Genomic DNA, 27,644 nt, shown 5'->3' with positions numbered 1-27,644 from the left:
GACTGGGTCCTGGGCTTGGAGCTCCCAGGATCCCAACAGGAGAAACAGCGGTTGCTTCCTTCTGCGCTCGCTCAAAGACGCTGGCTTTTAAGGAAACTTTTCATCACGGGTTGCTGTTGTCTACGTCTACGTTGCCGGGTGTGAGGGAAGCCCTTCCCCCTCTTCTCTTCTGGCAGATCGTTCCCGGCCCCCCGGCCGCAGAGGAAGTGGCTTTGGGGAGGTTAGACTGCCTGCAAGGCTCCGCAAACTGCCTCCCGCTTTCGAATGGCCTAGGGAAAAGTTAGCCTAGGGGCTCAAGGGTTAGTTCTGGCTCCAGACTCGCCTCAGCAGTTGACGCCCACTCGCCCTGTACCTCTAAAAGCCGAGGTGGCAAGATCCGGGGTGCCGGGATTCCCCCTGGCCCCCGCCTCCGCTTAAGTAGAGGAGTTTCCCGAGGGTAAATCCCTGGGCTCCGGGAAGCAGCAGTCGCCGCCGTAGCCTCCGCCCCTTCGCCCCGAGACTCCCGGGGAGGGACCGCCCCACCGCCCCGCCGTCCCACCCCCGCGCTTCGGGAGAGGCGAGCTGAAGCAACTGAATAAAGTCTAGCCGAACTCCTCTCTTTCCCGAATGTGTGGGGAGTGGGAGAAGCCTGTGCAAAACCTGAATCCCCCGGTCTACCTAGACTCCGCGGGAAGTGCCAAACTAGGGGTGCAACGAGAACACACTCCTCCTTTTCCTTTTCCTCCTCCTTCTCCTCCTCCTCTGGGCTAGTGGGCTGATGCTGCTACCGCCCTCCCAGCTGATGCCTGCACTGGTTAAGCTACAAGCCTTCCCTTTAGACCACCTCCCTCTCCCTCCTGGCTCATGCCTTCAGCCTCCCGGTCCCGTCCCTCCTGGCCGAGATGGTGATTGGGCCAGCAAGGAAGAAGCGTCCCGAGGAAGGAGACACCCCCACCCCCACCCCACTTCATACACTGCTTCTCTTTTTCTTTTTGAAATCTCGGAAGTAACCGGGGCTTCGGTGGGAGGCGCGCCCGCCACTCGCTAGACTTCACAAGACATTGCAAATCTTACTTTTTTCTTTCTACCCTCCTTAGACCTCCGCCCCTTAGGAGGGGGCTCCAGGCTCTGCCCATACCCTCGGCTCCCGCTGGGACAGACTGTGCGTCGTATGGGGCTGAAGTAAGGGTGGGCGGGAGTCTCGGTAGGGAGGGAAAATATAGTTTTATTTTTCCCCCCTTTGGGAAAAAAAAAAAAAAAAACTGCTGCCTAGAGTGCCAGGAATTCCTCCCGATCCTCCGGGAGAGGAGGAGTTTGGAACATATTGCAAACGCCTGCAGGGTTTGTTTTTTTACTCCTTTGCTTCTTTTCCTCTAGTCTACTGTTAAAACACCAAAAGCACTAAACCCGAGCCTTCTACTGATAAGGTACTTCAGCAAGAAATAAGACCCGGAGGGAAAATAATGCCAGGTAGGGTCACGTGGATCCAGCGCCCGAGACAGAGAAGGTGAGAAGAGCCAAGAAAGCGAGCAGCAGCAACTTGTCACCCCTCCTGACCTGCGGAGATGAACAGCCTGCGTGTGTCCCTGCCCCGGTACTTGGTAAGGATGCCTCGTGGCTTCTGTTATGGCGCATTCCGATCATGCTTTACTTCCTTGGACGAAGCCACCAGGAATAACCCAAATAATAACAATGACTGGGGCTTGTGGGTGTGGCCGAAGTAGTTTTTGCATCAGGAACAAGCTTCCCAGCCGAACAGAATTTAGGATTCAGTAATGTCCAAACAAACAATTTTCTTGGCAAATTAAGAACTATTACATAAAGACAAATTGGGGGAGAGAGAAACAATAAATTTCTAAGCCTAGTTTTTAAAAAATTCTACAATATGGCTCCAAATTATTTTCCTACCTTCATTAATTGTAATTGGCTGAAAAGATGACCTGCAGTGCAACTACTTCTTAACTAGCACTAATCTTCCCAGAGACGTGAATTTGCTCTCTTCTCCTCTCTTCACTTTTCTTAATCCTTCAAGGTTCAGCTCAAGTGCCACTTCTCAAAACTAAACCTGAGTCTGGCAGGGGCCTAATGACTCTTCCTCAAGTGACCTCCATTCTTCCCTCCCTCCCTTCCTTCTTTTCTTCCTTCCTTCTTTCCTCTCTCCTTTTCTTCCTTTTTTCATTTTCCCTTCCTTCTTTCCGTCTCTTCCTTAGTCTCTTCGTTCCTTCTTCTCTCCTTTTCTTCCTTCCTTTCTCCCTCCTTTCCTTCCTTCTTTCCTCACTCCCTCTATCTTCCTTCTATCTGTCTGTCTTTGTGCATGGATTCCCTAGTAGCCAAAAGTACCTTGGAATCAAGGACTATGTTTTTGTCCTTGTGTTCTCAGACACTTAATAAAAAGTTTGATTTGAAATTTAAATTTTTTTTGTCTTTAAGTACATACACACACACACACCATAACACAACACAACACACACATTCTCCAAGTGAGCTGGCAAGGAATTGTAGGATTCAATTAAATAAGCAATTATTAAGGGCCTAATACATGTCAAAGACTGAGTTAGACTTAAGAGAGACAAGAATAAAAAGGAAGTCCTGCCTGAGAAAACAATCTGCACACATTAAAGAGCATTGAGGTTTACTGAGCTTATGAGTTATAACAACAATAATAGCTACTTGACCCAATGGATAGATCCTTGGGCCTGGAGTTCAAAAGTGGCTTTACATACTTATTAGCTGTGCAAACTTGGGCAAATCACTTGAATGTCATTTGCCTTAGTTTGCTCATCACAAAGTACTTAGCAGATATTGTTCATTGTTCAGTCATTTCATACTTTTTGTGATTCCATTTGGGGTTTCCTTGGCAAAGATACTGAGGTTATTTGTCACTTCCTGCTCCAGCTTATTTTACAGATGAGGAAATTTAGGCAAACAGGGTTAAGTGATTTGTCCAGTCACACAGCTAGTAGGTAATAGAAGCCTGGATTTGAACTTAAATCTTCCTGATTCCAGGTCTGATGCTATATCTACTTCAAACCTAACTGCCCTCTAATATAATGAATACGCTGTAAATTTTTTAAAAATTTAAGTAAACACTATTGACTATTTTATTTATAAAAATATAGCTCTTTTTGCAAAGATTACAAATATTATTTCCTCCATAACAACTCTAGGAGATAGATGCTATTAACATCCCATTTTAGAGTTGAAGAAACAAAAGATTGAATGATTTGTCCAAGCTCAAATAACTAGTAAGAGGATTTGAATTCTGGTTTTTATCCCATCAGATCCATCACTCTAATCCTCTGTCACTCTCCTAGGTGACATGAATGATGATTGTGCAACAAAGACTGAAAAAGTGAAATCATCTGGTAGGAAGAGAATCAGGAGACAAGTAAAAATGAAGAAAATTGTCCAAACTGAAAACTTACACAGCTCTGGGTCACAATAACGTGTATTTTGTTCCTCCTTTCCTACTTTACCCCTCCCTCCAAAGCTCCATGGTGAAAGTAATTGGAAGATAATTCCAAGTGATTACTTCATAATTTGGGAGTTGGTCCCAGAAACATCATGGTACCCACTTAACACACTTTATAGCTTGGTGCTTTAGGGAATTGTGGGCAGAAGGAAGAAGAGATGACAGCTATTAATCATTTATAGTAACAAAAATGTTTAATGGATATCACAAAAGTACTGAAATATAGGGGTCATGAGGGAGTTCTGAGCTTTGACCCCATATAATTAAATATATAACCTAACTTTTTTTCAATTAGTCATTATGTGTCAGCTCTGTAATAAATGCTGGGGATACAGAAAGGAGCAAAAGATAATTCCTGTCCCCAAAGAGTTTACAATCTAGTGTAACTTTAATCTGCTCTATCCAAGCATAATGTTGACATCACAAAGTCACAAATAAAAAACGCTAAAGATATTAAATAAATGAAAAACCATTTAATCAGCATTTATTATGTTCTAGGAACTGTGCTAGTAGACTTGATTAACATAATTTTCCACACAAATTTCACCTACAGAAAATAGTCACCACAGTAAGAAGGCTCAAAAGAGCTCACAAAACCCACTTAGCTTATTTTGAAAATGAACTGGAGAAGGATATGGCAAACCATTTCAGTATCTTTGTCAAGAAAACTTCAAATGAGGTCATAAACTTCTAACACCTTAATCCTGGAAATGTGACATGAAGTGATTTTAAATGTTATTTCAAAAAGTTAAGTCACTGAAAACGGCTCTTAGTTTGCAAAACTGGGTGACCAGGTGGCCTCAGCAAACCAGAGAAAATTAGGAAAAAAAGAGAGTGGATTTTTTGGGGAAAGATGATAGGTTTGTCTTATTCATGATCGGTAATTCCCGTTCCTTTTCAGGATTTTCACAAACTCTACCACTTAGCATTTAAGACCATGCACAATCTGGCTCCAGCCTTATTTCATGTCTCACTGATGCATTCCCTATTACAACTTGGACTACCTATGCAACAAACTGAACACTCCATCCTACTTCCAAGCTTGAAACATTTCTTACTTCAGCCCTTCAGTAACCTTATCTTTTCAAAGCTCAAGTACTTCCTTAATTCACTTAGAAGTTGGGAGAGAGGATCAGGGAGAAGAGAGAAAACTAGGATTTAAGTATCTACTATAGCTTGGTAGGACAGCTAGGTAACCTAATAGATACAGAGCACCGGCTCAAAGTCAGGAAAACTCATCTTTTTGAGTTTAAATTCATCCTCAGACACTTACTAGCTGTGTCACTTCACTCCCTTACCTTATCAATAAAATGATCTGGAGAAGGAAAAGACCAACCACTCCAGTATCTTTGCCAAGAAAACCCTAAATGGGGCCTTGAAGAGTTGGACTTGACTAGAACAACCAAACAATAACAATGTGCTTGAAGCAATTATCTCATTTGATCTCTTGGTGCTCTCAGAACCCTTTATTTGCTTATCTGTACCCTTTTCAGAGTTGGAATATCCCCGTGAAAAGAAAAGTAAGCTATTTTGAGGCAAAGACAGTATCAATTTTATCTTTCTAGTGGACAGAATTGATATCAATCACATTCCATTCTTCCCCCACCTCACAGCTCCCTTCTGACACTGCCCAACTAAGAACATTTCTGCTAAAATCATCCAATTTTATTGATCCAGTTTTCTAGGGAGATGACTTTAAGATTCCCTTTCTTTGTAATCTTGAGAGTAACTAGGTCATTCGTTACCCTATTCTTTTCTAAGTACCTCTGTGACATTTTTTTCTATAGCAAGGCTTTTTCTTCTGTGAGAGAGAATGAAGCTCAAGCATAAGAAGTTTAGCATTTTCAAATTAGCCACAAGACTGAAATATATAAGAAACTCTGAATTTGAAATTAGGAAGCCTGGATGTCATTCAAGGCTCCCAATTCACTAGCTGCTTTCTCTCAGACAAAATTTCTATTCTCTTGGTTCCTCAGTTTTTCTTTCTATACAATAGGGTTAAAAAGACCAAACATTATTGTTAGGACAAATCATGGTACGTATTTTAGAGATGGCATAGTAAACCACTAAGAAGAGAAGTATGCTATATAAATGATTATCACCCTAAACAATATGGATTTGGGATAGGGATATGTGGACTGGAATATTCATGTACTTAATTAGTTTTATTAGTCAAATGCCCAAGGCTGCACAATAGAAAGTGAAAACTGAGAACAAAGCGAGCTCTCATGTTTATCATTCAAACCCTGGTTTAGAATTTCAAAGGTGTACCTAAGAAGGCTTCTTCCTTGGAGGTAATAGCTTTTGAAACCTAACCCATCCAGTAAATGAACCAGTAAAGAGCCTAGAAATCCAGGGCCTCTATATGGTTTCGTTTTTTGTTTAGAGGAAAGATCCAATATAAATAATTTCTTTCCCACCTACCCAATCCCCACACCAGCAGAGGATAAAGGAAAAGAGAATTATTAGTAGTCACTCACCTCAGAGCTACTTTTCCTCTTGATCATAGTTTCCCATATATGATTTCACAAAAGTGGATTAGGATTGCGGGGAGGGGGGGAGGTGGAGGGTGGGTATCATTCTAGACTTTAATTCTTCACCAAGGGGAGAAGTTTTTTCTTATATTGATCATATTTCTCTCTCTCTCTTTTTAATCTTTATTTATTTAAACTTTTTATTGACAGAACCCATGCCAGGGTAATTTTTTATAGCATTATCCCTTGCACTCACTTCTGTTCCGATTTTTCCCCTCCCTCCCTCCACCCCCTCCCCCAGATGGCAAGCAGTCCTTTACATGTTAAATAGGTTACAGTATATCCCAGATACAATATATGTGTGCAGAACCAAACAGTTTTCTTGTTGCACAGGGAGAATTGGATTCAGAAGGTAAAAATAACCCGGGAAGAAAAACAAAAATGCAAGCAGTTTATATTCATTTCCCAGTGTTCTTTCTTTGGGTGTAACTGCTTCTGTCCATCCTTGATCAACTGAAACTGAATTAGCTCTCTTTTGATCATATTTCTCAATAGTAAGTACTTTATGGGTTCAACTTATAAGGACAATTTTTGTTGTTTCAATCATGTCCCATTATTTGTGACCTCCCTGGGTTTGGATCCCAAAGATCTGGAAGTGATTAGCCATTTCTTTCTCTAGCTTATTTTACAAATGAGGAAACTGAGGTAATCAGGATAATTGACTTGCCCAGGATCGTATATATAGCTAGTGTCTGAGATCAGATTTGGACTCAGGAAAGATGATTCTTCTTGGCTTCAGGCCTGGCACTCAATCCACTTTACCAACTAGCTGTCCCTAGGATTTGCATAAATATATACAAAGGAAAATAAAAATTAATTTTAATTGTGATTTTTTTTTTTTCCCATTTAGATTTACCCTTGGGTTCTCAAACTACAGCCCGCGGGCCAGATGAGGCAGCTGACCACATTTATCCCCCTCACCCAGGGCTATGAAGTTTCTTTATTTAAAGGCCCACAAAACAAAGTTTTTGTTTTTACTATAGTCCGGCCCTCCAACAGTCTGAGGGACAATGAACTGGCCCCCTATTTAAAAAGTTTGAGGAACTTTTAGAGATTCGTGGATCATGGATTAAAAATCAAATTCACTACTCTTGTGCTGCCTACAACATTCCCAAGTGTCTCCCCAACCAGAATAAAATGTAATTTGAAAATATTCAGCAAAATGTATAAAAATTCAACAAATCACAGATAATATTACATTTTAAAACTAAGTCAATATGCAGCTCTTAGGGCTCCATATGTCTGGATTAATGGCCTCTGTTTTTATTTGAGTTTGATACTACTGGCCTAGGGATAGAGAGTTGAATTCCTGATTCAAAACCAGCAACACCCAAATACTGAACTTAACAAATACCGAGTAAAACTGAGGTTTCTATAAATATAGTAAAATATTTGACGAGGATTAGATTAGTAAATTGTTTATTATAAACTTAATATTTATTACAAATTTAATAAATTCAACCTGTAGCTTTCTATACATACTATTCTTTCTAATCTATTGTTCTTTTTTCCACATTAAAAATGTCCCAATACCCATTTTTCTTCCTTTTTTCTTTTTTGCCTTTTTTCTTTCCTTTCTTCTCTCCTTCCTTCCTTCCTCTCTCTTCTTCCCTGCTCCTTTTTTCTCTCTCTTTCCTATTTTCTTCTTTCTTTTTTCTTCCTTCTTCCTTTCCTTCCTTCCTTCCTTCTTTCCTTTCTTTCCTTATCTTATTCCATCTAAGAAAAAGAGGGAAAAGGAGAGAGAAGACTTTGTAGCAAATATGTATAGCTAATCTAAACAAATTCCCACATTGTGTTTTAGTGTTCCAAGAGATCCTAGACAGGAATTAGCATGGGACTCTGGAGCTAGAGCAGCAATAAAGGAGAGAACCAGAATAGAAGGGAATAAAAACCTTGACTTTAATGCTCTGACATTGCCTGGAATCCTTTAGCTAGTGATGGTCTACCTGAAGTGAGACTGACACTCTAACAACACCCAAGTTTGTTTCCTTTCCAAGGGGAAGTACCAAGGGCAATAGTGTATGATGATAGGTCTGCCTAACTAATCCCTGGAGTAAAGTGGGAAACTCATCAGAACATCAAGGTTAGACTGGAAATTTTATTAACTGTTTATGGGCTGCAGTGTTTCCTTTGTATTTTTGTATTTTCTATGTGACTAAATGTAACTATGGGACAGTTAGTCCCAGAGCCAATATTGGGAGCTAGGGAACTTTTCCTTCCAGCTGTGGAGGAATACAAGCTAAAGTAAATTCTGAAGTAAACTCTGAATGGGAGATGAACCCAAGAAATTTGATTTGTAGGGTGGCTTTGGGTTCAGGATCACAAGTTATAATTTGTTTTTTAAAATAAGTTTTTATTGATACTTGTTTCTTACATTACCATAGTATTTCATGTATTCCTCCTAAGGAATAGAATGGTATTATTTGGATATCCTTTCCTTTGTAAGTAATGGTCTTTCTCTTAATTGCTTGCAGAATTGAATAAGATTTCATCAGTATAGGAAGAGCCATGTGAGAAAAGTCCCATTACCAATGTAAACCACCAACTTTTCTATAATTTATAGTGCTAGAGAGTTTACTGGGTACTCTAAGAAGACAAATGATCTGCCCAGGGTCACACAAGCACTGTGAATCAAAGATGGGGCTTAAATCTTCACTCCAACACCAACTCTCCATCTCCTATGTCATATTGCCTTTCTTGATAACCTATTAATAAAATAATCATCATTCTCTTTTTGGTCTAATTCTTTACACTTTGTAAAGTGCCATTCTCAGAACAACTCTGTGGGATAGCTGGTACAAAATCTGTTATATTCATTTTACAGTTGGGTAACTGAGCATCAGAAAAGTCGAATGCCTTATTCATGGTCACTTGGACAGTGGCCATATGTGTAGTAAGAAGGAGAGCAGGTCTTTCCCTAAATGCGCTTCTTTCATTATACACAGAATGACCATTTGAATTTTCTTTTTATGCTACCATATCACTAATTTTACCTTGTATAAAGTAGCATACAAGGGAAAAAAAGCCTCAAGAATCTATAGCATTTCTTAGTTTACCTAGAATAGAACCACAGCTCAAACATGAAGAGATTGTCATCTCTTAGTTGGTAGGAGTACCCATGTGGATGAAATGAAGAGTGCTTAAAGTAATGAAATAATTGTGTATGCTTCTACTCACACATGGGAAATAATCTCTGGAGTCCTTTCTCTTGAAAGAGTCTTCACTTGGAGAGTGGAGAGTTCCTCATAGAAACTCTTTTAAAGAAAGTGCCCAGGATGTATATCTTTTCATTTTCCACCAAGCTATATTTCCCTATTCTTCTCCATCACTTCTCTACTGGATCCCCTTCCTCCAAACTTCCCTTTCAGCATCTTTTTAATTCATTATCTTCCCCCTAGAATGTAAACTTGAGGGCAGAGACTTTTTTCTTATTGCTAGCATTTATATTGTGTTTATCATTATTGCTTAGCACCTAGTAAGTGCTGAGTAAATGCCTGTTGACTGATTACTATATGTCCCTAAGGACAAGGATAATATCTTAAATATTATATTTTCCTGCTATTATCTAGTGTAGTGCATCATACACAGTAAGCCTCAGTTGATATTTGATAAATCAATTACATGAATAGATAAATAAAGAAATTCATGGGATATTTGATTCTGTTGTTTATCTTCCAATAGGTGGCAAGTTGGAAGACTTGAACAATTTCTTATGTTTTCAAGTGTTTGCAGGTAATTCTCTTATCTTTTCATCTTATATAAATGATCTGATAATAGAAAGTTTTGTATTAAGTAAACAAGATGGTGGACATAAATGGAGTTTGAGTCTTTGTTATCTTTATGGAAAAAAATTATGACAATTTGACTAACAATTTTAAAGGAATTAAATTGGTAATTTCCTTTACAGAACAAATAATCATTCTTTTTCTAATATATCTACTTTTGAACCTAAATTTTCCTTTAGCAAATTTGCTGAAAACACATGTAAGCATCATACAACTTAACTCAGGAGTCAGAAGGAGTCTTATCTATAATACTTGATATATGAAGGACTATGGGCAAATCACCTAACCTCTTACAACCTCAGCTTCCTCTTCTGCAAAGTCACCTTTCAGGTCTTGTTCAGTTAGGAATCTAGGATCCCATAAATGAATAAAAACTTCTCTTGCTTTTTCCCCATTTCTTTCATTCTAGTCTGAAAATGCTTTTCTGCTGAGCAGAAACTAGAATTATTCCATTTGGTTCCAATTAGGCACAATTTGTGGGATGTGAAGACAGAGGTACATGTCGTTGGTTGTGAGGGCCTAACCTGTGGGGCTCAATTCATCCAAATATCATGTGTTTGTTCATCTAAAAGAAAAAAGCCCAGGGCAAAGCACCAGGTAAGTGTCAGCATCTACAGAGTTGGCTTTTGTAACACTGTTAACACTTTGCCTCCAGTATCAAGATGAATTATTTTGACAGCTATCTTGAAGGAGGGAAGAAATTGGACTTTTCTTCATGGAGGTCTCACACAAACAAACAAAATCTAAAAAAAAAAAAAATTGGTTTCTGCCTGAGCCTCAAAAAGACTAGTATACCAGAGCTTGGCAGGAAGAGTATCTCATTTAGAATCCTGAAAAGCTCAGAGAGACAGTATGGATTTCAAACAACCTCCAATTTGGGCTACGACTTGAAGAGAAATTGAAGGGTTGTAAAGAGGGTAAATTCAATTTTTTTTCAAGTAACGGAAAATTGCCAGCCATATTGGGCCTTGACAGTGAAACAGAAGAAAGAGATTGGACATACTTTATTTATGCTTGTGTATGTTTTAGGGAAAGATTGCATCTTTCTGTTTTCCATTCAGAGTTCTCCACTCTCTTGAGTCCAGTCAACAGTAGCTGGGTTAGGTTAGAAATCTGGCTCAGAAACTAAGTAAGCAGGCTACTCGGACAAGTTTTTTTTGTTTGGTTGGTTTTTTGTTTTTACTTTTGTTAATAACTTGTTTTAAATTTCAGTGGCCTGAGATAGCTCTTGTATATGATATGGTATTTGGTTAAGGAGTTTGGGACAGTCACTCAGCAAAAGCCCTGCCAGATGGTGAGTTTAAAACGTTCTCTTTGTTCAACGCCCTTCCAAGGACAGCACAGGCTCGGAGGATAGTTTAGTTCATTTAGGCTCCATTTAAAACCACATCTTAAGATTCTTCTTTTTACTATTACCCTGTGAAATGGAAGGTCTGCCAAGAGAGATTATGGGTATGCTTTGGACAACACAGACTTCCATGACATACATATATTTTATGCTGGAAGCTACGTGCCATGTAGTTAAACTCCGGATGACAATGAAATGTTTTCTAGACCTCAGAGGCCCTTGGAAAGCGTTATGGATAAAATACAAACAGCATCTTATCTTTAGAACAATTTTTGCCTTTTGCTTTCTTTAAATGTGATTTTTATAAGTGTTTTCCCAAAAAATTGTTTGAAATCTAAAATAGTCTTTCTCACAATTTAAAGTGTTTTCCTCTAGAGAGTATGACTTTTCACGGTACATTTTTTTTAAATGACTTGGTTTCTCTATCAGTGTTTGACTTACTGTAAAGTAAAATTAGTTGAAATGGCAAACAGTAATGATGCAAGAGGGATTTCCATCTCCCTGGAAATATCTTTATCTGAACCATAGCAGAATATACAGGAAAACAGCCTTGAGCATGTGGCTTAGGCTCAGTGCTCTCCAAATTATTCATGATCTGACATATCAATGAAAGAAAAATGGAAGAAACGACAAAATGACATAGCATATTCAAAATGTGTACACTACAATTCAAGAAGCATGTGCCTTCCTTCCTCATCCTTTCCATCTTTACTATATAAGATTTATCATATACTTGTCCAGTTAGAGTTTTCCTCTATGTTGGTTATTAGCTGTGAGGGAATATTCAGTGTGTTTTCAAGAAAAAGAGATTGACAAGAACCTTTGTATCAAAGGAAGAACTTAACAGAGTTCTTTTTGTTCTTAGAAAAAAAGAAGGGGGGAGGGCAAAGCTTTTGTAGTTCCAGTACATGGTGGTCTCCCAGTTTCTCCAATGTGACAACAAAACCCTAAGAAGATGACTAGGATGCTTTTTTTATGCCAGTTTCTATGACAACATCCATCCCAAGGAAATGAAGTCTCTGAATGCCACTGTTAGTTTCATGTTATTTTTAGGGAGTTGGCATACTTTAATTTTTTTAAAATTTGAAACTTATAAATCCAGGTGCCTGAACCTTTATTTTTTCCTTTAACTAAACACTTTTATTCCTTCAGTTTTTTTGTGTGTGTGCAAACCCATTTGGTAATGCTTATCCATCCAATTTTTATCTTCATCCATGCAAAAGCTTTTTCTATCTTCCCAAAGAAGACAGAATAAGTGAAAACTAGACCACTTATGGGCTAAAGATTCTTATATGCCTTTGTCTTTATCAAGACTTTGAAATTTAAGAATGAATAAGTCCTTACTTGTGTACATTTATGTTTTTCAATTTAGATTAATTGCTTAATGGGAATGAATGCTGTCCCTGAAGTGGTATTCTATAGAAAGAAATGTAAAACTCTGGAAGTATATTATTTTTGTTGTCTATATATTAATTTTGAATTCTGCCTGTATTTTTAAATAGAAGAGAAATTTAGTAAGAAATATATAATGGCCTTTGAAATATATATCTCTATTTCTACAATTTACCCTATTTGCTGAGTTTTTCCAGGAATCAGGAAGATTACTAACATAGTGCTATATACTCAAGTGATCACAAGCTACCTGCTAAGACAAATCCATGAGATAATTTTAAACAGTGCAATGTTTTCAAAATATGATGAAACTTAGGAATGTGTCATTAGAGGAAATTGGTGATGAGATAAAGAGACTTCTGGGACAAGTCAGGAAAACTTCATTTCAAATATGACTTCAATTGTTTAGTTGCTATGTCCTCTTAGGCAAACCATTTAATCTGTTTGCCTCAGTTTCTTCAACTATACAAACTTTAAATCTTATTCCTGTCTGAAAAAGAAATAATGATATGTCAAGTTTCCAACTTAGACATTTCTACTAAAATATGTTTAGCAAAACAAAACAAAACAACCAAAACAAAAACAATCAAATTGCTCTCACAAAAGAATGTTGTGTCTGAAAAAGATTTTTGACAGCACAATCAATTCCAGTAATGGACTTTAAGCAATCATGTCTAACCATAAGGAATACAGATGAAAATAATAATTTCATCTTTTCTCCCTCACTTTCCCCTGTTGTTACAATTGTATTCGCATTTTTCTGTTAAGTAGAGATGATGGGAAAAGAATTGGTTGCATTTTCTTGGCTTCTTGAGACAACAATTTATATTAAAAACTTAGCCAGAGATTTAGAAAGAAGTTGTCTTCTTGAGTAGCAATCCAGAACCTTTAATTCCGTTTTCCTTAAAGAAAGGAGAGGGCTATATTAAATACCTTTCCATTTTCACTTCTTTCCTGAAGAAATGTATAAAATATATTTACAGAAAAGAAAGTTGGTAAGATATTTCTCTTTTGAAAATGGAAAAATAAATTTATTCCCCAATCCAGTTCTGTAGTTAAGTAAAAGTAACATTTGAATATGTATTTTATTCTGTGTAAAGTCTGAAAACTTCAAATCTTGTCATCCACATTCCATATTCCTTAATATGGGAAAAGTTTAGTAATTAGAGCTCTGGGCTTTGAGTCAGGAAGAACTGAATTCAAATCTGACCTCAGAGAGTTACTTCATCTATAAAATGGAGATAATAATAGCACCTACTTCACAGGATTGTTTTGAGATCAAATGAGACAATAATTACAAAACGCTTAGCATATGGCACATAATAGGTGCTATACAAATGTTAGCTATAATTATCAGCTTCACTATCTCCTTTCATTGATTCATTCCATGGTCTTCATATTTGGGTCTCCAATATGGAAGCAGGCTAATAATTCTATCTTCATTATTTTGCCACAAGAATTAAATAAAAATCTAAATGCACATACAGTGGGCTCACATCGATAGGCATTGTACCAGTCCTTTCCCCTCCTTGCCAGGGATGAATGGGTACGTGCATAGAAAGCCTTCAGTAGGAGCCTCTGGGTCAGTGACCATGCAGGAGGCAAGCAGCTGGAGAGGCCACACAGAGAGGTGGGGCACCTGCAAAGCAGATGGAAAGCTGAGCTGAGAAAGAGCCCAGGAGGGAGGCCAGGTGTGCAGAGAGCGAGAGAGTTTCTGCATGTCAGTGTCATTCTGTAAGACTGTGACCCCCAGAAAGGGGGGCTCCCCCAGCAGAGGTGAAGGAGAGGAGCTGAATGTGTACAAGGCCACAAATGGATTTTCTTCTTTAAAAAAAAAGTTTGGTGTTTTTTTTTTTTTTCAAATAAAAAGCATTATTTTCACTCCTTCGCACCTCTTTCTAGTAGACTCTCTCCCCAAATTGAAAAAAGGAAAAGAACTCTTGTAACAATTATGTATGGTTAAACAAAATAAATCCTGGTTTTGGCCATGTCAAAAGTGTGAATTCTACTTTCAAGGCAGGGAATATTTGGGGCTGTGAGTTTGCAAGCAATAGTGAGCTTAATGTCTGGGGAGAAAATGTAGCTCACCAGTAGGGACTTTCCCAAGTGCTTTGCTAAAGGTCTGATACATAGGTCTCTCTGTCTCTCTGCTTTTGTCTCTTTTCTCTCTGTCTCTCTCACTCTCTCTCCTTCCCTCTCTCTCTCCCTTTCTCCCTCCCCTTCTTCTTTCCTTCTCTCCCTCCCTCTTTCCCTTTCTCTCTCTCCCCCCCTTTCTGTCTCTCTCTGTCTCTGTTTTTGTCCCTCTTGTAAAGGGCAGGAACTTTGGAGAAATATACTTAAAGCTCAGTATGATTGATTTAATCCTACAAGGTGGAATTGATAAAACATGATTATCTAGTTTAGTGTGGTGATTAATAGTTCTTTTATTCAGTATGATTGATTTAATCTTACAACAAATAATGGTTCCCTAGTGATACCAATCATTGTATCACTCAGTACACTGAGTACAGTATACTCAGTATACTGTAATGATGTAATTGTAATAGAGCATATAAAATGGGACAAACTCAGCCAGGGAGAGAGAAGACAAAGAATTGGAGGCTGGAGCTCAAGCTCTCAGACTCAGACAGACTTCAAGATAGAGACCTTCATGGTGGCTCTCCTGCCCTTTACACTCTCTCTTTCTCCTCTGTCTTAATACACTTGCTCTGTATTTGATGCCTTCATTAGCTTGGTTCAGATCCTAGCTCTAGAGCTTGTGTAGAAGTTGAGGGACCTTTGAGCTAAATGCTGATGTTCCCAGTGGAGGAACAAGTCAGATATTATCTTGAGTTCCCGAGCCTGAAGTCATTTCTTTGTGTCAGGATCTGTTACAAAGGTTGTATATATCCCTCCCTCACAATTAAAAAAATATAAAGACCTCCTTTCTGAATAATGCTCATCTCCCTTCATAAGACTTAACCTACTCATAATGAAACACAATTTACCAAGAATCTTAAAACCTGATCATGTTACAATTTAATGTTTCCATGAATCCATGATCTCTCTGGGATGAACATGTCCTGCCCATGACACAGGTTATAATGTGTTGTTTGGTTCCTGTCCATGTCTTTAATAAATCTTTCATAGAGAACCCACTGCTTCCTCTGCATTCTCTAATATTCCATGGATATCTGTGCAACATTTAGAGCTATTCATTGATCATTCTTCAGTCTTACTACATGATAAGACCATTTACTTTGCCATTCATACATGTCTTTGATGATGTCACTTATTCTATTTTTATGAGCAAGACAAGCCTATTTACACTTACCATAAATCTTTTAACTATCCTTTTGATCCCTTAGTGGCAAAGTGGATACAGCTCTGGGTCTGGAGGCAGGAAGAGTTGACTTCAAATTTGGGTTCAGATACTTTCTATCTGTATGACTCTGGGTAAGTTACTGAACTTTGATCTTTGTTTGTCTCAGTTTCCCATCTTTAAAATGGGAATGATAATATCCCATAACTTCCAAGGTTGTCATGAATCAAATGAGATAATAAGCATTTAGTTTAATAATAATTAATAATTTAATTTAATATAAAGAGTTTTATATATACAAAGCTATATGTGTATGTATACTATGTATATATATTAATTATTATCACTTGCAATTTTGTTTGTTTAGATAAAAATAGCTAGTACTTATATAGCACTTTACAAATGCTGTCTAATTTGATCCACATAACAACTCTAATAAATATATGCAAAAAGACCAAAAAAAAAAAGTTAACTGCGGCTTATGTATCAACATCTGTTGCAAAAAAAAAAAAAAAAAGAGAAGGTAGAGAAATTTGATGGAAAATTTAAAAAGACTCTCTAAATTAAACCAACATATATTTAATACATTGAGAAAAATGGCAAAAGATTCTGGAAAATATCGTTTAAGAATTTAAAAAAACTAGAGAGACATAAGGTGTATGGAATTAGGCAGAAGTTTCATATCTATATATCAAGAATATTGTTTTGTAGAAGAGAATTGATAAATATTAGATGTGGCAAACACCAATTTCAATTCAATTCAATAAATTTTTATTAAAAGCCCATGACTGTGCTAAGTGCTAGGGATACAAAAAGAGGCAAAAGACAGACAAATCTTTGTCCTCAAGTAGCTTACAATTTAATGAGGAAGACAACTCACAAATACATAAAAACACATGGAAGGCATTTTGCCCCAGCCTAGCTTTCTCACCTTATTGTACACACAAAAAGGGAAATGATTATAAGACACAAAACAACTGGTGACTGATATATTTTCTATTTCCAAATCAGGTATGATTTAAGCCAATACCAAATTAGAAGGAACAATAAAAATGAGAAGATTCACCTTTGACAATTTTAAACATGACTCATTTTTAAAACTTGATTACATTGAAAAATGGGGAAATGGTGAAACAACATATATCAAGACAGAGAAGTGATGGAAAAGGCCTCATGAGAGAGAGGTGTGACTGGGAAAGGAGGTGAATCAGTTCTGGAATGAAAGTGAACAATAGTGAACAGCTGGGTTCTCTATTTGAATCCAGACATTATATAGATATTGTAGGTATAGATAAGCCTCCCCTGTCTCCTCCTCACCCCCTCCATCCACTGGAACACTGAGTGTATCCTTTGTGGAAGAATGATGGGTGGACATAGAGAAGATGAAAAGGCAAGACAAGATGAAGTGTAATTCTCACTATTAAGATGACATGGTATAGTAAAAAGATAACTGCATTTGGAATAAAAGGACCTGGATTCAAATCCTTTCTCTTCTATTTTTTAACTCTGGGAAGTTCAGCTTATCATATACCTTTTGAGACTCCAGTGTCTTCATCTATAAAATGAAGGTTCCCCCCACTATGTAAGGGCCATTGTCAGTTATCATGATCTATGTCTTAATACTAGACTCTGATGACTCTGGAGGAGAGGTGAGATTGGTGATTCTGCATAGCCCTAGCTCACTTAAATCCACTTTTGTGTTGTCATTGGTCCTCTTTGAGAATGGAGGGCAAAACAACGAGTTAGATAACCTCTAAGTTAGTGGTGTCAAACTCCAAAAGAAGCAAGAAACCCTAATTCAGAGAGGGAAAGTAACTTGCCTACAATAAAACAAATTAATGAATTTCAGAACTAAATGTTGAACTCAAGTCTCTACACTCCATTTTCAGTGCTCTATCTGACACCTGAAACTGTCTCCTTGAGAAGGGTTAAAAATTGGAAGAAAATGTCAATGTGAGGACCATATTACTTCATGGAGTGTACCATATTGGACAGAAGAAGGAAGAAAGGAAAGAAGGAAGGAAGGAAGGAAGAAGGGAAGAAAGGAAGGAAGGAAGGAAGGAAGGAAGGAAGGAAGGAAGGAAGGAAGGAAGGAAGGAAAGGAGGAAGAAAGGAAGGAAGGAAGGAAGGAAGGGAGGAAAGGAGGAAGAAAGGAAGAAAGGAAGGAAGGAAGGAAGGAAGGAAGGAAGAAAGGAAGGAAGGGAGGAAAGGAGGAAGAAAGGAAGGAAGGAAGGAAGGAAAAAAGGAAGGAAGGAAGGAAAGAAGGAAGGAAGGAAAGGAAGGAGGGAGGGAGGGAGAGAAGGGAGGGAGAAAGGAGGAAGGGAAGAAGGGAGGGAAAGAGGGAAGGAAGGAGAGAAGGTAGCAAGGAGGGGGAAAGGAAGGAAATAATGGAGGGAGAGAGGAAGAAGGGAGAAAAAAAGGAAGGTGGGAGGGAGAAGAAGGCTGGAAGGAAAAATGGAGGGAAGGAAAATATATATTTATCATAATTATAGGGATTCATCATGATTCCCCTTCCCCTGTCTGCTCATCAGCTATGATTTAATTCCCCTTTCACATGGTGAAGTGTTTTAACATTTGGACTTGAAGCCAGAAAGATTGTCAATAAGGCTCACCATTCCTTGAAGCTATTTAATCACAAACCTAAATGCTGGACAGATCAGCGAAGGTCATAGTCCTGTTGTATTTCATATTGATCATACCATCCCTAAGGTATTGCAGTTCTGGGCACTTCATTTTCTGAAGTCCTTAGATAAGTCCAGATAAGCACAATCTCAATGGTGAGGGAAGTAGACACCATGTTATATATGTATTTGCTGAAGGAATGAAGGATGTTTAACTTAGAAAAAATAGGTAATATTAATGAGAGATAATATTAATTAATTAATGAGGTAATATTAATGATCATGATGGCTACTTTGGATCTTTTTACATTAAATATTTTTAAAATTTTTTATAGTTTATTTTGTTTTCATATTATTATTATTGAATTTATAACTCTCTCCTCTGCCTATCTTTTATATTTTTAAGAGAAAAAAAAGCAATTCAGCAAAATTAACCAACATTACCAGAATCTGACAGCATAGGCAACCGCACCCAGTTCTCCACTTCTGCAGTGAATGGAGGGAGGTGCCTTTTCTCAGCTCTCTTTTTAGGACAGGCTATCTTCAAAAACTTGAATAGCATATTATAAAGAAAAAGGATTAGATTGAGTCTGCTTGATCCATGAAGAAGGAAGTAGAAATAATGGGTGGAAGATACAGAGAAGCAGATATTTTAGCTCAAACATAAGCATAAATTTCTTAATAATTAGATCTGCCCCAGAAGGAAATAGCCTATCTCTGGTTATAGTGAACTTCCTACCCACCTATTCACCCTCAACTTGTATTCACTATCTCTATAAAAAGGCAGAATCATCATTTTCTAGGGATGTTGATAAGATCCCTGTCCAGGTAAAGATTCGACTCCATCATCTTTAAAATTTCTTCTATTTGCAAGGTTCTGACTCTCTTAGCCTGTTATTCCATAATCTCAAAGTTTTAAAGAAAAATGAAATTCCCCTTCACATGGAAAAAAATGTTGGGAATCTTTGTTCTTTATGATGGATCCTTCCCATTGACATGGCTTCATACAATCCCTAAAGAAAGACCATTTCAGAAATCATCCATTCCACTCATTTCCTCACCCTACTCCATCACCTCAGCCCTCCACTTCCTTTCCTTAAAACATTGACTCCTTCTGTAACCCAGGCAACGAGATTTATTTCTCTAAGTGCTCAGATTCTTTATCTTTAAAATGTAGGGACCAAAGCTTCACTCCAAACAAGAAATGTTTTTTACTTTTATCTCCTTTCTTTGCAGAGGTGGGGGGTATCATGGAGATATGTATAGTTTGTATCATCATAATTGATTTATTGGTTGATTTTGTAGAACTGCTTTTAAAACTTTTATTTTTAATTTGAAAAAACAGCAAGAAAGAAAAGAAAAACAGAAAAGGAATACAAAACAAAATAAAGCAAAACAAAAGAGAATATTGTTATATGCCCAGCAGGACATCAGGGAGGATAATATATAACAATAAATTACCAGATCAGAAGAGTATATATAAATTAGTAGAAGAAATTATATTCATGAATATCCATTTTTTTTCTTTACTTCCTTGTAAATTGTTCTTTGTTTCTCTGTTGGGTACCTTATTTACTTTATTCTTTTTTCCCTTTCATTCCTCCTACCACCCCCAAACAAGTTAATTAAGAAAAGATATATTTATGTATTCATATATAGATAGGTATATATAGACACATGTCTTTCCTATCCCTGCCAACTCTTTTTTTTTTTTTTTTTTTTTTTTTTTTTGCTGAGGCAATTGGGATTAAGTGACTTGTCCAGGGTCACACAGTCAGGACGTGTGAAATGTCTGAGGTCAAATTTGAACTCAGGTCTTCCTGACTTCAGGGCTGGTGCTCTATCCACTGCCCCACTAGCTGCCCCACTCTGGGGACTCTTTAATTAAATTCTGCTCCCTAATTTGCCTAACTATTACTTAATCTCCCCCCACCCAAGGATCCCTCCCTTGTCCTCTTCCCTCATCCTCTGCATCCCCATCTACACATCCCTCTCCCCCTTCTTTCTTTATAGGTTTTGGAGGATGCTGTACTCTTCATGGTATATATGTAATGCTTCCTATTGAACCCATTCCTTGTGTGAGTAGGTTTTTAGCTACAAGTCCTCTTCCCCCCTCTAAAGCTTCTGTACCGATTCTTCCTCTGCATCTGATTTGTACAAAATGATTACTGTTTTTACCTTAACTCTGACAATTTTTCTTTTGAGCTATCCTAATGTTGATGTGAATCTTAAACGTATAGTACACATTACCCATATAATAACAGCATAAACAATTTGTCCATGTTTAAGCAGTTTGTTCTTGTTGAATTCCTCAAAATTGATCTTTGATATTGCCTCTTATATGTTAAATTTTTCTGTTAAGTTTGGGTTTAGTTGATAGAAAATCCTGAAAATCTGCAAGTTAGTTAAAGGTCCATTTTTTCTCATTCAAAATTATAGGTAATTTTACTGGATATGATACTTTTGGCCAGAGACCTTATTTTTTTGATTGTCAGTTGATATGATTTCAGGATCTGTGGTCTTTTATTGTAGATGCTGATAAGTCTTGCACAATTCTAATTGTAGCTCCAGCATATTTGAATTTTTTTCCTGTTTCTTACAAAATTTTCTCTTTTATCTGGGAATTTCAAATTTAGGCAATACTATTCCTATGTGTTTTCTACAGAAGATCTCTTTGACTAACTCAGTTTAAATTGATCAAGGATGGACAGAAGCAACTACACCCAAAGAAAGAACACTGGGAAATGAATATAAACTGATTGCATTTTTGTTTTTCTTCCCGGGTTATTTCTACCTTCTGAATTCAATTCTCCCTGTGCAACAAGAAAACTGTTCGGTTCTGCACACATATATTGTATCTAGGATATACTATAACCTATTTAACATGTATAGACTGCTTGCCATCTGGGGGAGGGGGTGGAGAGAGGGAGAGGAAAAATTGGAACAGAAGTGAATGCAAGGGATAATATTGTAAAAAATTACCCTGGCATGGATTCTGTCAATAAAAAGTTATTTTAAATAAATAAATAAATAAGATCTCTTTGAGGTGGTAACCAGTGGATTTTTTTCTATTTCTACTTTCCCCTCAACTTCTTTCATCCCAGACACTTTTCTAGGATTATTTCCTGCATTATTGTGTTAAAGTTCTTTTTTTGCTCACAACTTTCTGCTAGTCCAATTATTCTTATATTTTCTCTTCATGATCTGTTCTCCAGATCTGTTGTTTTTCTTTTTCTCATTCTTTACAATCTATTTGTTATTTCTTGGTCTCTCATATCTTCACTGGCTTCCCCTTGCCCAATTCTAATTTTCAAAGAATTATTTTCACCTTTGAGACTCTGTACCTCCTTTTCTAATAGGTTAACTTTTGTTTCATAATTTTGTTTTTCTTGGTTGGTTTTCATTTATTTATTTTAGTTTTTCCTCATGTTTCTCATTTGATTTTTAAATTCATTTTTAAGTTCTATAAATTTCATGTTACATTTTGGGGTAGAAGCTTTTTTTATTTCAGTGTTCTCTCAAGACAAACCCTCATCTTCCTGTTTCCATAATGTTTCAATGGTGGAGTTCTTTCTTCTTTGCCAGTTCATTTTTTTAAAAATAAGAGATATTAGTTTATGCACCTCTATTTGTGGAATAGGGGATTTTACCTCAAGTTTCCCTTCAATTTTCCACTTTGATCAGGAACCCTAAACCAAGAACTCCACCTTCCTACAAGTATCCATAGCCAGCAGCGTCCCAGTCCCAATGCCCCTGCACTTACTGGGTACTGGTTCCTTCTCTCCCAGGGCCGGTCTCAACTGCACAGCTGGGACTGGCTTTCCCAATCAAGTGAGGTTCACTTCATCTTCCCGAACTCAGACCCCTGACTCCATAGTCTGGGAGGTGAAAGTTTCTGTGGTTCCTGCTGAGGCTCCAGCCACAATCAGTTCACTGTAGGGCTCCTCATTTGGAGTTTCTGTGGAGCTAGCCCAGAGGTGTTTGCCCTTCAGACAAGTTAATTCCCAGCCCCAGACCTTTCTTCAGATCTTCTCAGACGTATCTGGAGGGCCCCTGTTCCCCCAACCTCAGTCTATGTTTGCCCTGAGGTGCAAATTTGTTCTATTTGTGGGGGAAATTGGGAGAGCTTGAAATTTACCAACCTACTCTTCCATCTTCTCAGAATCCTCCCCACTTTTAAAATCTGTAATTCATTCTTTTTTATTCTTTGCTATAAAAGATAGTTCTTGGGTTGGAAACATATCAATCCTTGGGGCAGGAATAGATTTTAAAATGAGGGTGTTGTGAAAACAAAAATAGTTCTATTTATGTGTACATATAATTTTTTGTGTGTTTTTCAGTCATGTCTGACTCCTCATGACCTCATTTGGATTTTTTTTTTTTTTTTTTTGCCAAAGAGGCTACACTGGTTTGCCTTTTCCTTCTCAAGCTCATTTTACAGATGAGGAAACTGAGGCAAACAGTGTTAAGTGATTTGCTCAAGGTCACACAGCTAGTAAGTACATGAGATCAGAATTTGAACTCAGAAAGATGAGTCTTCTTAATTCCAAGTCATTATACTATTTGGCTGCCCTAAATTATATATTATAAATAAAAGTATTTCAATCGATTAATTATATATTATAATATATGTTCATATACAAATATAACACCTATATATGCATTATTTATACTATAGTAAGTAAAGCACCTGGCCTAGAGTCAGGAAGATAAGAATTCAAATGTGACCTCAGACATTTCTTAAGCATGTGATCCTGGGCAAAAAACTTAATCCTGTTTGCCTCAGTTTCCTCATCTGCAAAATAAATTGGAAAAAAAATATGGCAAACCACTCCAGCATCTTTGTTAAAAACAACAACAACAACCCAAGTGGAATCACAGTGAGTTGAACATGACTGAATAACAACAGCATTAATATATAATTTACATAATATGACAAATGCATATAAATATAAATAATTGTGTATAGTGTATAGCTTACATAACATGTAATATTATATTTAGTATAACATGTGACATATATATAACATATCAATATATTAACATATACATATATTAATGAGGAGACTGTATAATATTTTAATAAGAAGGATTTTTTTTTTTTAATGAAGCCACAGACTCAGACAGGACAGGGTGGGAGAGCCAATACATTCACTTGAGGCTTAATTGCCAATCCCAGATTTCTCCAGTTGTGCTCATTAACAGTGTGGGACTGAGGAGAAAGGCGGGGGAAGAGAACAGAGAATTTTACATGGCCTCCTTCCTTAGCAATCAAGTATCTTTATCCCTCATACATTGGACTATATTTGAGTGCAAAACTCTTTTTTTTTTTTTTTTTTTTTTTTTTTTAGTACAAGATAAGAAGCCATAAAGAGAGAATAATGAGTTTTACCCTAAGCCTTGGGTTCCTGAGAACACCTGCAAGCAGTGGGACGGGTGCCTTCCTTGAACAGTCCATCATTGTGAGCTCCCTAGGGGACATATGCAAATGATGGCTGGGGGGCTGTGAGTTTAGGCCAGGCTGAATTGTGCCTATGACAAGGTCTTCCCTTTTGGTGAATTGCTGCCCTGGATTAAAGGACTTGGCAGTTGGAATTTTTTTTTCAGGAGTCTGTAGGGTGGTCGGTCTGAATAGGCCTTGAATGGCCTGGAGGAATTCTCTTAATGGAATTTTGCCTCTTGCTGGGAGGGTGCTTGTATCCCAGAGGAAGCTAAAGGGATTCAGCCAGTATCTTTCTCCTCTGGGTCTTTTCTCCTCAAAATAAATAGATCAATAAGTGACTATTGCCAGCAAAGAAGGCAGTACTGGTTTTCAGCCTCCCACAGGAGAGCTTTCCCCCAATGGGAAGCCAGTCAGAAAGCTTTTTTTGACTATGTGCTTTGTTTTTTCCATTGCTGGAGTGTATCTCGTGCAGCAGCTTCTTTTTCTTGCCAGGAGAATTTGCAGAGATCTGCAGCTACACGCATGGCTAAAAGCTAGATACACTTTGGCCAAAGTCAAAGCACATCCCAGCTAGGAGAGCACATTTAGAACAAAAACATGTGAAAACTATCTTTGCACATATTTTGAAAATAAAAAGCTATTATTTTTTTAAAAAATTATACATTTTGAGTCCCAATTACATTCTAATATCATTGGAGAAAGTTTCCACGAGGAGATGCTTAATGTGTTTTTACAGAGCCTAAAGTAAAGTTTTTGGTTGATATTGAAAATTTTTGTTCTTTGCTTTGTCTTAACTTTTTTGACCTTTACTTTTAATTATTAGTGGGAATTTAGAATTTCTGATCCACTTTTGTTTTCCAGATTCTATTACATATGTTTCTTTTTCATTGTCTTTAATTGGGCAATGTGATATACTTTAATCTTTCAATATCTATCAGTCAATAAAAATATATTGAATACTTAAAAAAAAAACCATGCAAGGTCTTTTTGTTTATTTACTCATTTAAACCAAAGAACTACATGGATTTCAGTCAATCAGCTTTTTATACACTCAAGTAATTTTCATTCTTGCCCCCTTATTCCTGTATAGACTTTGCAACCACTCTTGAATGCATGGTGACAGCAACTTCCTTGGTATATGTGCCTTTATTAATAAAGTCCATCAGGAGAGTTTTTGGCCTGATCTCTCAAAGTTTTTCTTTTTTTTTTTTTTTCCTTGTTTGTCTACTGGTAGCTAAGAAAGTCCTCCTGTGAATTAGACTGAGAGTTCTGGTCATATAGACCTTCCACAGAGGTGGGCACTGTAAGAACAAAAGACATCCACAGATGCAGACCCAGATTTGAGAAAACTGATTCTAAACCCAGGTATGAATCTTTCTGCTGCCTGTAGAGATGACCCCTGAGCTGTACAAGTATTCCTTTCCCCATTCCCATAGCTATAGTTTACAAAAAACTAACCCTTGGCCCTTTTTCTCTCCCCTTTAAAAATTAGCCCCAAAGTCAATATTGCAGCATCTGACAAATTGCTGTGACTCATGTCATACCTAATCCCACAGCCTCCATTCTAGCTGCCCTATGATGCTTGCTGTTGGGAGCCCTGCATGTCAAAACCAGCCCCAGCCATTCATGGTGTCTGCACAGTGTAATTGCATAGTGAACCAACGTCTACCCCAGTGGTGGAGCTTAAGCAAAAGGCTCACTTGGTTTCTGTTTTGCTTGTAACATATGCATTTATTATAATTATAGGACGTCATCAAGGACTTCTCCTCCCCCCCATCCCTTCTATTTGTCTGGTTATTAGCTACAGTTTAACTCCCTCTATTATAGTATGAAGAGTTTTACTCTTGGAAGCAGAAAATCTGGGGCTCGTATTCTGCCTCATTATTTGAACTCAGTGACTACTTCTTAAGTTCCTGCTATGCACTGGGCAAGGGTTTGTGTGCCAAAGATCCAGAGACAGCAAAACAACCCCTGCCAGGACACTTATATAATACAAAAATAAATAAAAAGCAATCCACTAGGAGATTATAATCCACTAAATAAATAAAAAAGGGATTTCCAGGGGAGGGAATAGCACTAAAAATATTACTTGGAGCTAGGTGGTACAATGGATAGAACACTTGGCATTACAATATATAAATTCAAATCTGACCTCCCCGTTGCCGTAAAAAAAAAAAAAAAAAAAAAGGAACAAAGAGAAATAGAAGTTCTAAGAGCTGGAGGCTAGGATGAACAACATTCCAAGTGTGAAGAGAACAGGAGAAGACACAAAGGTAATGTGTGTGCCCAATTCACCTGACTTCCATGAACTTCAGTTTCTTCATATTTGAAATGAACACAAGAATAGCTAAAGCCCTTCACTCACAGGCTATTCTGAGGATTAAATGAGATAATATGCAAACATAAAGAATTTCACATACTTTGAAGCACTCTTTGAATGCCAGTTTTTATTTCATGTGTTTCAGTGTTGACTGTATTTGTTGAAAATTTCAGCTGTTTAAAAGCATGTGTGACTTGATATACTGAAGGGGTATGTAGGGGGAAGAGACCCAAACACCAACTCTCCAATTCCACCTCCAAAATTTTTCTGGAAAGAACAGGTGCTGTTACTTATCACCCCGATGACTCTGGAAAGGTGCTCAGCTTTCCCAACACCCCCATCATCATTTATAAAGTGTGTTAGAAGGAAGAGCAAGATGATACGATGATCAATTCTGATGAATGTGGCTCTCTTCAACAATAAGATGATTCAAGCTAGTTCCAGTGGTCATGTGAGGAAGAGAGACATCTATACCCAGAGAGAAGACTGTGGGAGCTGAGGGTGAATCACAACATAGCATTTTCACTCTTTTTGTTGTTGCTTTTTATTTGTTTTTTTCCTCATTTTTTTTCCTTTTTGATCTGATTTTTTCTTGTGCAACATGATATTTGTGGAAATATGTATAGAAGAATAGCACATGTTTAATATATATTGGATTATTTGCCATCTTGGGGAGGAGGTGGGTGAAGGGAAGGGGAAAATTTGGAAATTTGGAAAAAGTTTTGCAAGGGTGAATGTTGAAAATTTTCTAGGCATATATTTTGAAAATAAAAAGCTTTAATAAAAATAAATAAATAAAAATGAGGTCTTAGGCTACATGGTCTCTAAGGTCCTTTTCAGCTCTAAATCTATTAAATTATAACTTGGTGCCAATCCCAGTCATACATTCTCTCTCTCTTTCCCTTTATCATAGAGCCATCATGATGTTCATGTTCTTGGGTCAGTGTCATGATGGAAGAACATTTGTAAGTTCCGGATGAAATATGGGCTCTGTGTTTAATGGGGAGAGAATTGGATATGGAATCAGAGGTCCTGGACTTGAATCCTCCACCCTATCCCACCCCCGAATCACTGCAGCCTGCAGATTTTTCAAAAAATGGGACAGAAAAGGCAGAAAAGGAACATAACCAGGAACCAAGGACTCTGCTGTGATCTTTAGGCTATGGAAAGATGAGGAAGTCCTTTGAGAACACATGCCAAGGCCATAGTGCACTCTGATACCAGATTTTTATCATGCCTTCAATTAGTGGCCATTCTGGATCAGTCAGTCAACAAACATTTAGTAAGCGATTGCTGTTGCCAGCTACTGTGTTAAGTGCTAAAGACACAAACTGGAAATATAAAAGAGACAAAAATTTAGCCTTCTGTCTTATTCTAATGTGAAAATTACTATATGTTCATAATAGGTAGAAGCTCCTACCAGGAGTATCCTAGAAAATGTTGGTTTTT

General features: G+C 37.5%; 1 long non-coding RNA gene across 2 annotated transcripts; it reads left to right on the top strand.

The window, feature by feature from the left end:
- The first annotated feature begins 1,488 nt into the window (after window positions 1-1,488).
- LOC127544222 (uncharacterized) lies at window positions 1,489-27,644 on the top strand. Of its 2 annotated transcripts, none has more exons than XR_007949407.1 (5): window positions 1,489-1,580; window positions 9,667-9,717; window positions 10,238-10,367; window positions 15,858-15,945; window positions 23,784-27,644. It is a non-coding gene; the product is annotated as an uncharacterized LOC127544222 (long non-coding RNA). The 2 variants fall into 2 exon arrangements; XR_007949406.1 differs by lacking the exon at window positions 23,784-27,644 and adding an exon at window positions 21,069-21,653.

Source organism: Antechinus flavipes, chromosome 1 (assembly GCF_016432865.1).
Source record: "Antechinus flavipes isolate AdamAnt ecotype Samford, QLD, Australia chromosome 1, AdamAnt_v2, whole genome shotgun sequence".
Taxonomy (NCBI): Eukaryota; Metazoa; Chordata; class Mammalia; order Dasyuromorphia; family Dasyuridae; genus Antechinus; species Antechinus flavipes.
The sequence above is the reverse complement of the archived record's forward strand: the minus strand, read 5'-3'. Positions and strand labels throughout refer to the sequence as shown.